The sequence below is a fragment of the Propithecus coquereli genome, unplaced genomic scaffold (assembly GCF_000956105.1).
Source record: "Propithecus coquereli isolate 6110/MARCELLA unplaced genomic scaffold, Pcoq_1.0 Scaffold38, whole genome shotgun sequence".
Lineage (NCBI taxonomy): Eukaryota > Metazoa > Chordata > Mammalia > Primates > Indriidae > Propithecus > Propithecus coquereli.
In genome coordinates this window covers 1663818-1677091 of record NW_012149507.1, presented here as the reverse complement: position 1 = coordinate 1677091, position 13274 = coordinate 1663818, and the positions used below count along the sequence as shown (strand labels likewise).

The 13274-nt window shown below is 39.1% G+C and overlaps 1 protein-coding gene and 1 pseudogene across 3 annotated transcripts in view; one reads left to right on the top strand and one right to left on the bottom strand.

Moving 5' to 3' along the window:
- The window catches only part of EPB41L3 (erythrocyte membrane protein band 4.1-like 3), a 193238-nt gene that overhangs the window by 144719 nt on the left and 35245 nt on the right, over positions 1-13274 (bottom strand). The window lies entirely within an intron of this gene.
- On the top strand, positions 12514-13010 carry LOC105816638 (annotated as a pseudogene). Its single transcript, XR_001137801.1, has one exon. The product of XR_001137801.1 is annotated as a 40S ribosomal protein S12 pseudogene (transcript).

Sequence of the window (13274 nt, the reverse complement as noted above, 5' to 3'; positions counted from 1 at the left end):
TGGTGAAATATTGAGAATTAGTCTCAACACTAGCTGCAATAAAAACCTCGATCATAATATACACCATCCACAGTTAAAATTTTAACTTACAAGCATGTAATTAAACACTATCAAACAACGTACCTCAAGAGATCGTTTACAAGTAGAAGTGTTATCTCTGTAGAACAGAAACATTTATTTCTTTCAATGCCAAACTGATTTTTAAAGTTGCATAATAATATTAATATAATCAATGTATACCTCTAGAATAAATCACTATCCAGATGAAAGAAAGTATTTGTCATGTAAGGCACACTTAACAGAGTATCTTTTACGGCCAATATAAGTTTTATCTTTTCTTACTCTACTTAGCTTCAAAAGTACACAACTACGGTTATCAGTCTTTATGCCATAAAATTTCCTGAGTTCAAAGCCTTCAGAGCGCACATCTATTCCCTTAGTTTTTGACCAATGTCTATATTTAATGAGTTGAAAAAATGAATCATTAAAATTACTCTTAAAAGTCATCTTAATTAGGGGCAAATCTTAAACAATGAAAAATAACAAAGCAGAGCAGCACATACAAAATCACAGATCTGAGTTTTCAATTTTACTACAATGCAGTACAAATCTCATTACAAACAAACCATATTTTAACAACGAAAGAGAAGTATTATCAAGGACCTAGTATCAAAAGCATCATAGAGTTAGCAAACGGGGATATCCAAAATGAGCAATTCCCATTGAAATCTTCCATAAGGATGGACATATATGCTGTAAGCACCACACGAAGGCCACAAAAGCCCTGAAAGCAGTGGTTTCCATACTTGCAGATTTCACAGACTAGTAACATGGCATTATTAAACATCCAATGACATTAGACGTGGCTAAAGCAAAAATTATCCATAATAGTTTCTAATTAGATGCTTCTCAAGAGTGAATCCCTTCAAATTCTTCTGTTTCTCTAAGTCTTTCTTTGCTTTTTTTTTCCTTCAAATTAGTTTAAATTGGGCTTTTGTCAATTAAAACAATAAACCAACACTCCAAATAAGAAATGGATTGATACTATAAATCTGACATAAATAATGTACAATCTTGCTGTAAAACAAAATGTAATTTTTCTTTACCTGCATTTTTAAAATATACTCAATTTTTAAAAATGTTAATACTTGTTGGTATAAAGCTTTTTAAGTGACTTTTTTGAGAAAAATTGTCTAAAATCATATCTTTCCTACTTATTTTTTGGTTTTAAAAACTTTTTTCAAAAACCCAAGATTCAACCAACTAATCTTCGAAAAACCAGACAAAAACATATACTGGGGAAAGGACACCCTATTCAATAAATGGTGCTGGGAAAATTGGAGAATCACATATAGGCAGAAGAATGAAATTGGATCCCTATCTCTCACCAAACTCAAAAATTAACTCAAGATAGATTAAAGACTTAAATGTAAGACCTGACACCATAAAAATTCTAGAAGAAAACTTAGGGAAAACTCTTCCGCTATTGGCCTAGGCAAAGAATTAATAACTACCCTGTTTATCAATGATATGATCTCATACCTAGAAAACTCTAAAGACTCCACAAAAGACTCCTAGAATTGATAAATTCAATAAAGTCTCAAATTCCAAAATTAATGTACACATATCAGTAGCATTTCTATACACCAACAGTCAAACTGAGAGTCAAATCAAGAACTCAATACTATTTACGATAGCTGCTTCAAAGAAAATAAAATACATAGGAATATACTTTACCAAGGAGGTGAAAGATACCTACAAGGAGAACTCCAAAACATTGATGAAAGAAATCAGAGATGATACAAACAAATAGAAAACATCCCATGATCATGGGCTGGAAGAATCAACATTGTTATGATGTCCATACTGCCCAACGTGATTTACAGATTCGATGAAATTCCTATCAAAATAGCAACATTATTTTTCACGGATCTAGAAAAAGTAACCCTAAATTTCATGTGGAACCCAAAATGAGCCTGAATAGCCAAAGCAATGCTAAGCAAAAAGAACAAATCTGGAGGCATCACAGTACCTGACTTCAAATTATACTACAAAGCTACAGTAACCAAAACAGCATGGTATTGGTATAAAGGTAGAAACAGACCAATGCAACAGAACAGAGAATACAGAAATAAAACCATATAGCTATGACCAACTGATTTTTGACAAAGCAGACAACAACATACACTGGGGAAAAGACATCCTATTCAATAAATGGTTCTGGGACAACTGGATAGCCATATGCAGAAGAATAAAACCGGATCCCTAGCTCTTACCATATATACAAATTAACTCAAAATGGATTAAAGACTTAAATATAAGACCTGAAACCATAAAAATTCTAGAAGAAAACGTAGGAAAAACTCTTCTGGACATTGGCCTAGGCAAAGAATTAATGAGTAAGACCCCAAAAGCAAATACAGCAACAACAAAAATAAATAAATGGGACTTATTTAAACTAAAATGTTTCTGTATAGCAAAGGAAATAATGAACAGAGTAAACAGGCAACCTACAGAATAGGAGAAAATATTCACAAGCTATACATCTGACAAAGGGGCTAATATCCAGAGTCTACAAAGAACTCAAGCAAATCAGCAAGAAAAAAGTAAATAACCTCATCAAAAAGTAGATGAAAGACATGAACAGATTTTTTTTCAAAAGAAGATGGACAAATGGTCAACAAACATGAGAAAATGCTCAACATCACTAATTATCAGGGAAATGCAAATTAAAACCACAATGAGATACCACTTTACTGTTGTCAGAAAGGCCATTATTAAAAAGTCAAAAAAACAATAGATGTTGGCTCAGATGCAGTGAATAGGGAATGCTTATACACTGTTGGTGGGAATGTAAACTAGTACAATCTCTATGGAAAACAGTATGGAGATTCCTCAAAGAACTAAAAGTAGACCTACCATTTGACCCAGCAATCCCAGTATTGGGTATCTACCCAAAGGAAAAGAAGTCATTTTATCAAAAAGACACCTACACCCAAATGTTTATTGCAGCACAATTCACAATTGCAAAGATATGGAATCAACCTAAGTACCCATTAAATGACAAGTGGATAAAGAAAATGTGGTGTGTGTGTATGTATTAATATGTATGAGTACACACAAACACATACACACTATGGAGTACTATTCAGCCATAAAAAAAGAATGAAGTAATGTCTTTTGCAGCAATTTGATGGAACTGGAAGCCATTATCCTAAGTGAAGTATCTCAGGAGAGGAAAAACAAATACTACATATACTCACTTATAAGGGAGCTAACTGATGGGTATTCATGGTCACAAAGAATGGTACAATGGATTGTGGAAATTCAGAAGTCAAGAGAATGGAAGGGAGGTGAGACATCAAAAATCACCTATCAAGTACAATGTACACTATTTGGGTGATGGGTACACTAAAAGCCCTGATTTCATCACTACACAAGTCATCCATACAACCAAAAACCACTTGTACCCCCTAAATTTACTGAAATATTTAATTAAAAATAGTAAATATAAAAAATTCAAAAACCCAAGATTAAAAAATATATATATCTTAATAAAACCCTATAAATATTTAAATACACATATATGAAAATCTGTACGTGTGTATATATATGTATGTATATATACAAATATTAATTCATTTAATACTCACAAGAAACCTATGAAGTGGATACTATTGTTACCACCAACTGAAGCAACAGAGGCACAGAGATGTTATTTAACTCTCCTCTGGTCATTCAGATAGTAACTAGCTGGACTCTTAACTACTACACTGTACTGCTAACAGGTGCTTTCCTACACTATTATAAACAAACAAAAAATACTTTTGGCCATTTCCTCTGATCATCTGCAGGAAACAAGGCAGCTCCAGAGACCTCAAGGATTCCATTTTGCCAAAACATAATTTCATCTCTCCTCTTGGCATCATGCTCTCTGGGCCAAGCAAGAAGGCAAATTCTTCTATCTCCACCACTCACAAAGTTAAGTTGCCTTTCTTCTACCCATGTGGAACAATCCCAGGGGGAGGATGTGTGGAGCCAGCCTGGATCACACGCATGGGGAACAGAGGAGTGTGACTGGCCAGGTCTGGGTCACCTGCCTGTCACTGAGCCAGGGAGCAGGTGGCAGCCTGTGCCAATGGCCCCCAAGCATCCCAAGGAAGGAGTGGGGAGCAGTTCTTCAAAGCTAGGGGAGGAGGTGCTGGTCTGAAATGAAAGATGGACACAAGAAAAGTTTACATTGTGAGTTCAATCCTCTAGTTTATTTCAGTTCTTCATCTTTAATCATTCATTCATTTGTGGTAGGAAATCCATTTTTAACACAGAGGTGTCATATTTCATTTCTTTCAATCTAAAATAATATGTAAAAGTTAGAGAAGCTAAGTAAACAAAGTTTCCCTGATCCATGTTCTTTTTTATATTTGTTCTGGGCTGGACCCAAATAGAACAGGGTCCTGACAGCCCAGAAACTGCCTGCTCTGAGCTGGTCAGTGTGGGGTCCAGACAGTCAAAGCAACAGGAAGTTACCAAGAGGCATGCCATGGCCCTGCGAAAATGTTCACGTGGACCAGTGCTGTTCCATGGCCTGGCATTTTGAAAGCAATTCTACAAAGTATTAGTAATATTAACACAATAATATAATGAGGTCAACTCTACTACAATTCCCATTTTGTATGTGCACTTAACATGCACATAAACATCACATAAATCCAATGAGGCTAGTATTACTATCCACACTTTATAGGTAAAGAAACTGAGATAAAGTGATACTAAAGAACTTGCTCATGGCTGCACTGTTAGTACAGTGACTGACCTGGGATTAAATGCAGAGATTATATAATATATAATGATGATTTACTGCGTATCACAAATCTGATCTAAAACTTCACAATGATTAGAATACATAATTATTATAGACATAATTATGATATATACGCATGATTATTATATACTAGGCATGTAATTACATGATAATACAAAACATGAAATAAAAGATTTACAATATCTTCTTGGAACTTAGAGATCTGAGCAGAGTGGTAACAGAGGATGCAGGCCTCCTAAATCTTCAGTTATTATAGAATATCTAAATTGATATTGAGATATTCTTCTCTACATCTTCAGCTATTAGAGAATATCCAAATTGATATTGAGATATTCTCATCTACCACTCAAACAACCTGCCTTCACCAAGCAGATGTGTTAAAATCATTGCAGGGATCCTAAGCCTAGTGCCTCCATGGGAGAAGGCCTTCTACAGGGGAAACAGTCAGTGCGCACTTAGCACTTACAAGGCTGGCAATGACGCTGCATTTCCATTGAAACATTTTCAACCTCACTCTGTTCAGTATCAGATAAAAGGCCACCAAGAAACAAGACAGCTCCATCAGGCAATTCCATTTTACAGAAAGCCATAAAAACAATTATCTATGTCATTAGAGACTCTTTCAAAGGAGCCTCCAAACATCAAATTTGCTGATCCAGGCCGGAGACATACTCCTGACTGCCCATGCTGAAGGATAATGACTTCCAATGGAGTGATGTTTATTATCAGACGTCCTGAAATCAGTGAAGCCAAATACAGATGGAGCCAAAGAGGCAAGCACCTGTATTTCTTCCTCGGCCAAACTTAATTCGTGTGGATTATCACTGAAATACTTCATAAGGAATGATTATGGAAGGTCCGGGAGTCCTGCACCTCTAGTTATTAGAGAATATCTAAGTTGACAATTTCTTTACCACTCAGTCAACCAGACAATTCAAATCATCACTCTGATCCCAGAGCCTCACTGAAGAACAAGTTACCGCTGGCATCAAGAAGAAGGAACTATATCTGAATACAAATGTCACAATGAGGACAGACCATTCCATTTCTCCAACACTGAGTACCTGCAGCTAGATGAAGAGAAATTCCAGATCCCTGCCCTCCTGAAATCTAGACAAAATCTCAAATTTAGAGAAAAATGTAATTTCCTATGAAAAATAGAAATAAGGCAGTAACAAAAACTTTCTTTTAGATAAGAAATTTTGAAAAAGTAAGTTATAAATGATTTTGCCAATAGGAAAATACAAATATCTATCTTTATACTTCAGAATAATTTCCCACAGTCGTCCAAATAAAAAATTATCATTCGTTTTTCTTTAATTAGAATGCACACCTAATCAAACTCTCACCTACTTAGTGCTTAACTCAAGAGCTCAGAATTAAAAACCAACTGCGCTTCGATTTTCCCAGCACTGAATACAGAGAGTGAAAATGAGAGGAGTACAAATTATTTTCCAAATCACGAGACAATGGAATATTCATTGGTAAGGGGCGGGGGCAGCGGGGGACCCTGTTTACCTCGGACTGTACTAAAATCGGAAGGGAATGAAAGGTGCAGGCCAGATGGTACATCAGGGAAAGCATTAACGACGCAGAAGTGTTAGTTCTTAAAGGTGGGGGAGGGAATTACTCTAACAAACATAAAGAATCCCAAGTCCAAGTTAACCGAAAATGACCAGAACACAACCATCAACCTGGGCAGCAGCGCTGAGCTCGCTGCTCCGTGGAGGAAGGTTTGGGTTCGGCACACGCTGATTCTCTCACGTCCCAAGAAGCTTCCATGGGCAGCACAGACAAGCTCTTTCTCATCAGGGAGTCTTATGTTAGACATTCATATTTACAGTTTAAAGTTAAATCACTTTTAACAAACTGTATCTGCCAAATAAAATGTTAAAGACCGATCTGGAATTTTCTTTTGTAAATTTGTGGGATTGTTTCACAGTATATTTTAGACTCTTTTATTTAAATATTTACTGAGCACCTATGAAGTGCCTAGCAGTGTTCGCTGGGTCCATGGCAGTGAACAAAACAGATATAAATCCTGTCCCCACAAAGCTGATATTCTGGTTGGGGGAGACCCATAATAAATATAAATAAGTAAACTATGTAGCAGCCGGGCACGGTGGCTCACACCTGTAATCCCAGCACTTTGGGAGGCCAAGGTGGGAGAATTGCTTGAAGCCAGGAGTTTGATACCAGCCTGGGGAACATAGTGACACCCCATTTCCACCAAGAATAACAAAAACGAGCCAGGTGAGGTGGTGCGCACCTGTAGTCCCAGCTACTCAGGAGGCTGAGGCGGAGGATTGCTTGAGCCCAGGAGTTCAAGGCTGCAGCGAGCTATGAGTGTACCACTGCACTCTAGCCTGGACAACAGAGTAAAACCTTGTTTCTTAAAAAGAAAGAAAGAAAGAAGAAAGAAAAAGAAATACACTATGGAATACTACAGATATCAACACACATGAATCTCAGTCACACTGTTCAACAACAGTGTGGCCACTTCAAAGAGGCAGGAAGGTGCACAGGTAGAGAATGCAGGAGATGCAGCAACTTGGGGCGATGTTTTACTTCTGAAGCTGGATGTTGGGTATACAGGTCGCCACTACATTCTCATTCAACCTTTTCATGTATTAGAGATATTCCATAATATATTTTTAAAAGAATCTCCAGCCCTATCCCAGCATCCTCTAGTTTCTTGGTTAACCATCCTTGGGTCAAACTGATACTTATCTTTGAGTAATGGAGAAGACAGCACCAATATTTTCGCTCAGCTATGATCAAGAATTATTCTACCACTGGTGGAGGCATTTCTGTCATCATGAGGAGAAAGGGAGCATATTAAGGGAATTAAAAAGCTGTCATCACTTTCCTGGCACTACACATTAGAGCCTTTCATGATCTACAGAAAAGGGCTGCATAAAAGAAAATGCAGCAAATCTACGTTTAGTGCTTCAAGCTGAGCCACCTGTGGCAGTTTTAAATACAGCCCCCTAGCGACGCAGGAGGCAGGCATTTTCAACAATGTCACCTTTGCTTCTCAATATACTTCTTTACAAAAATAAGACACGGTGGATAAAAATTACATCAAATGCATATCTATTTTACCTCGCCTCCAGTGTGGTAAGGATGTCCGTGCTTTGGTTTCTTCCTGAGCACCAGGTACCCCCGCTGTGTGCACTTGCTTCCTCTCAGCCTGGGCGGCTGCAGCCTGCTTCCACCCCCAGGAGATGAAAGGGAAGCAAAGGTGAAGGAACAGGTACAGCTCCTCTAAGCTCCTCAGGGCGAGGTCACTGACATCAGCAGGGCTGAATGCAGAGGGAGGGCTGCAGTCCTCATGAGCCCAGACTCTGCCTCTTCCTGCATCACATCTCCCCAGCTTCTTTCGCCTCTTCCTCTTCTATTTTCCTCCCTTACAGATTCTCCTCACTCTACCCTCTCTAGGGACCTCATCTTGGCTTTAATTACCTTCCTATCTGGATGATTCTGAGTCTCTATCTTTAAGCAGGACCACACTGGCTTGCAGACTGATGCATAAAGGCTACGACTGGACGTCCACTCTTTGATGTCCCACAGAACTTCAGGGCAGACTCCTGGCCTCCACACCACCATCACCAACCTACTGTCTCCTCAGGGCCTCCTCTGGTGGACACAGGTTCAGGGCACGGTAAGTGGAGCCATTCCCCTCTCCCTCACCTCCAATACCCAATGTCACCAAGCCTCAAAATTCCATCTGAACAGTTTTCAAATTAGTCACTTCTCTCCATCTCTACTACCACTTCCTTTGTTCGGATCACCCTAAGTTCTTCCCTGGACAGTAATATTAATATCACTACCATTCATTGAGCACTTATTATGTGCAAAGTACTTATACACAGGGTTGCTGTATGAATTGATATTGTGATAGTAAGTGTGATTATTTGTGGGTTTTGGGGAGACAGGTTCTTGCACTGTCTCCCAAGCTAGAGTGCAGTGGCCTAATCATAGCTCACTGCAACCTCAAACTCCTGGGCTCAAGCAATCCTCCTGCTTCAGCCTCCTGAGTAGCTGGGACTAAATTATTTTTATTTTATAGAAAAAAAAGTGAAGTTTTTAAGGTTAAGCATCTGCGCTCTAAGTACAAGGCTAGATTGCTGTGGTGCCAGGATTTGTTAGTGAGTTCACTGGTTCATTCATTCATTCAAAACGCAAAAAGCGGTCATTTTAACCACAGTGATATACTGTCTCCTAAGAAAGTAAATTCCCTAGATTACTACAAGAGCCATGTTAAAAAAACATCTGACCGTGTCAAACCCATGGCTGGCTCCGCATCACCCTCGGGATGACGTGGTTCATGGGGCCTGAACTCTGGCCCCAGCGGCCTCTAAGGCTCATCTCGTCACTCCCCCACTGTCCCCAGAGCCCTTCTTGCTCCTCAGCCATATGAAATCTCTCCCTCCTCCCTCTTGGCCTCTGTCCACGCTGCTCACATCTCACACACCCTCTTCTCCACCTATCCTCGTCCATCTGGCCCTCTCCCTTCCTCACCTTGGGGCTGCTGGACACCCTTCAGGGCCCCCCCATCCTCAGCCACACCCCTGGGCCTGGTAGGCGAGTGTCCTCTGTGCTCCTTCATCGCCCCACTTCCCCTGTCACCTGAAGGTGGTTAAATAACTCAGCTGGCTCTCTCTGTGCCAAGGCAGGGCCACACTGCCAAAAAGGCATGACTCTTAAGGCTGAATGGCAACTATAGCTCCAAAGATTGAAGTTCCCTCTTGAATTCATCTTTGGATTCTAAGACATCAATGTAATTTAAATATGATATACAGTGACTTTTGTTTTGTTGTCCCATCTGTGCCTTACATGAGTGTGTATGTCCTTCTTGCACATGAGTATAGGAAAAAAATGCTAATTAACATACATCATAATGTAATCTGACCATTTACCATTCATATTAATATCACTAAACACAGTAACATCTGTAAAGAAAATAAAGCTTTAATCATTTTAAGTTTCACATATGTTATGAACTTCATAATATCTTGAGAATATCCCAAACGGCTCAGTATAATTTTGACCAGCAGAATCATATTTACTCACAAAAGCACTTCTTCACTGTCATTTTACTGTATTACCAACCATGAAGAAAGAAAATTAACCCCAACTAAAGACGTATTAAGGGCCATGTACTTTCACTTAAATTCTCATTTAATCCTTCTGACCATTCTGCTACATAATTTCTATATCCCTATTTAATAGGTAAGAAAACTAACCCTTTATCCTACTTTCTTAACCTTTTAAGTTTTACCTAATTTCTAAGGCCATAAAAGTTGTGATGAACCAGCCATAATGAAACCCAGGCATTCTGAGGCCAAGGCCACGGTTCTTTGCTCTATGCTAAGCATTCTCTCAAACATTTGTGCATTTATTTATAGTGTATCATCTTTCCAGATTAAATGCTTATCTGACAATGGCCTACAAGCTGGAGTCTCATTAAGACAAGCGTCCTTAAGACACTGTATCTCAAAATGTGGTCCAGGGACCACTTGCCTCAGACTCCACTGAAGTACTTCTTAGACATACCTTTACGGACCCAACTCCTGACCTATTAAATGAAAATCTGTAGATGGTTCTCTAGAAATTTCTTTTTAACCCCCCAGGTAATTCTGTTGCATACGAAAATTTGAAAACCACTCTGTCTCATTCTTTGCAAACCTCTACTACTGTTATTTGCAGTTTCATACTTGACAAGATTCTGTATCTTCACTGAAGGTCATCTTTTGGATTATGGGGTTTGTGGTGGAATGTCACAAAATTCTATACACATCCTGAGGGTCATCTTTGGATTCTCACAATTCCCACCATAGGTCCTTAGGAAGAAGCAAAGCAGGCCAACAACATATACTAGCTGAAATGGGAAGACACTTACTACATGCCTATTCTCACTGCGCACGATTCTAGATGTCTTCGACTATAGACCTCATTTCAGCCTTGAGGTAGGCACCATTGTCATTATTTCACAGCTTGGGAAACCTTGCCCCGAGAAATGGAATCAACTGCCCAAAGTTAACTAGCTCAAAGTTAGCACATATTTCAATCTGTATCTTCACTAACTTATCATATTTTCTTTATTTTACAACATAGCTATTCCCCCATGAATTACTTCTGTCTACATTTCAAGAATTCAGGGGAAAAACTTTCCAAATGTCTTGAGCAAATTAGTCAACCTCTATTTTCCAAGTACTACACTTAGTCCACTAAAAGTATTTCTCCCAAATTGAAGTCAATTAAAGTCATCACCAAATAGCACAAAATAATGGCACAAAGTACACAAAAATTCATCAAGAATTCTCTACAATGAAACTGTCAAAAACTTCCTACAACTCTTTGATGTAACTCTAGACACAAATTGCATAAAAATAAGCAACGCTCAGGCCCAGCCTTCAGCTAGCAGACTCCAGAATGGTATGATCTAATGAAGTCTGGATGCATCATTCCAGTTAGCGCCACCTTCAGAATCATAAAGTTGTTTTTCTCAACTGGGTGGACGTAGGGAAAACAAGACTGGGTTCTGTGCAAACCCAAGATCAGTCAAAACCACTTGTGAATAACATAACCAAGCGGCCCACATCCCTGGATAATTTGCATGAAATCTGTGAACTGACTGACATTTGTGACCACTCTATTGCTGAGGACAAAGGGAGGAACTCAGAAGGAGACCAAGGGAAGCTTCATTTTTTCCATCTCTGGGAGCCCAATGCCCCCCCTCCACACATACACCTCCTAAACTATCTCAGACTCTGAATGTCTTGGCTCTGGAGAGTCTAATTCAGGTACAGGCTGTTGTGCCTGCTGCCCCTCGGTGCGTGTGGGAGGCACTTGAGAGGGTGGGCACCTGGGAACTCAAGGCTAGACAGGGTCAGCCCTCTATGAAGAGAGGACATCAACATCCGAATTTAAAAATCAGGAAATATATGGTGAAAGTCTGTTTTAGTTTAAAACTAAATATTCATACGCAACATTGAGAAACACCTAACCACCATTACAGATTTTAACTTTACTTAATGTCCTGTTTCACTGCAAGCCTTCTGACGTGTGTGGGAGAAGAGAATGATGAAAAGTGTAGGCAGCAAGTGGCAAGAGGAGGAGGGGCTGGATGACAAAGCTTCAAATCATCATCGTTATGAAGGTAATGATCCTTCGCCACTATTGCACAGGACCAAAAGAAAATACTCTCCATTCAAAATAATGTTGGTATATACTTATATACATGAAAAAGCTTCCCCAGATATACTGTTATATTGAAAAAAAAGGTTACACAGAAGTAGTTAAGATAGAAGTCCACCCATGTAAAATGTTATGTATGTGTCTATGAATCTATACATGCAAAATAATGCTACTGCAATTTATGAGGCACTTATGGTATATCAGGTACTATGTTCAGTGTTTGCATGTATTACATCACTTAATCCTCATATCCTTGAGATGCGAGCATTATGCCCATTTTATAAAGGAGCAAAGAGACTCTAGGACATTAAGAGACCCATGCCACACAGCTATTACATAGCGAGACTGGGAGCTCAGCACAGGCTGTCTGAAACCAAGACCCACTCTAACAGATCACACGTTCAGAGAGGTAGCTTTTGAAGGATGTTTGTCAAATATATTAACAGTAACTTTCTTTTTTTTTTTTTTTCCCCTGCCGCCGTCGAGTCGTGCGGAGGCGGAGGCTTGTGTGCTTTCAAGATTCGGGTTCACCCGTAACCCACCGCCATGGCCGAGGAAGGCATTGCTGCTGGAGGTGTAATGGCCGTTAATACTGCTTTACAAGAGGTGCTGAAGACCGCCCTCATCCACGATGGCCTTGCACATGGAATTTGCGAAGCTGCCAAAGCCTCAGACAAGTGCCACACCCACCTTTGTGTGATTGTGTGCAACTACGTGGAGCCTACGCATGTCAAGTCTGTAGAGGACCCTTGTGCTGAACACCAAATCAACCTAATTAAGGTTGATGACAACAAGAAACTAGGGGAGTGGGTAGGCCTTTGTAAAATTGACAGAGAAGGGAAACCCCGGAAGGTGGTTGGCTGCAGTTGTGTAGTAGTTAAGGACTATGGCAAAGAATCTCAGGCCAAGGATGTCATCGAAGAGTACTTCAAATGCAAGAAGTGAACAAATAAAAACTTTGGCTCATGAAAAAAAAAAAAAAACAGTAACTTTCTCTAGATGATGAGATTTCTTTTTTGTTGTTGCTGTTTTTAAGTATTGTTAGAATATATTTTAAATTGAGAATGTATCATTTTTAATATCGGAAATAAAGATATTTGAATTGAAAGGGTAAATAAGAAAGAAAACATTCCCATCTTCCATATATCTCATTTTCTACCTTAAACAGTCCCAAAGTAATATTTAATCTCTAGCTAAATACTCCCACAAAAAATAAATGGGGTGAACGTCTAAAATATCGGTCATTGAG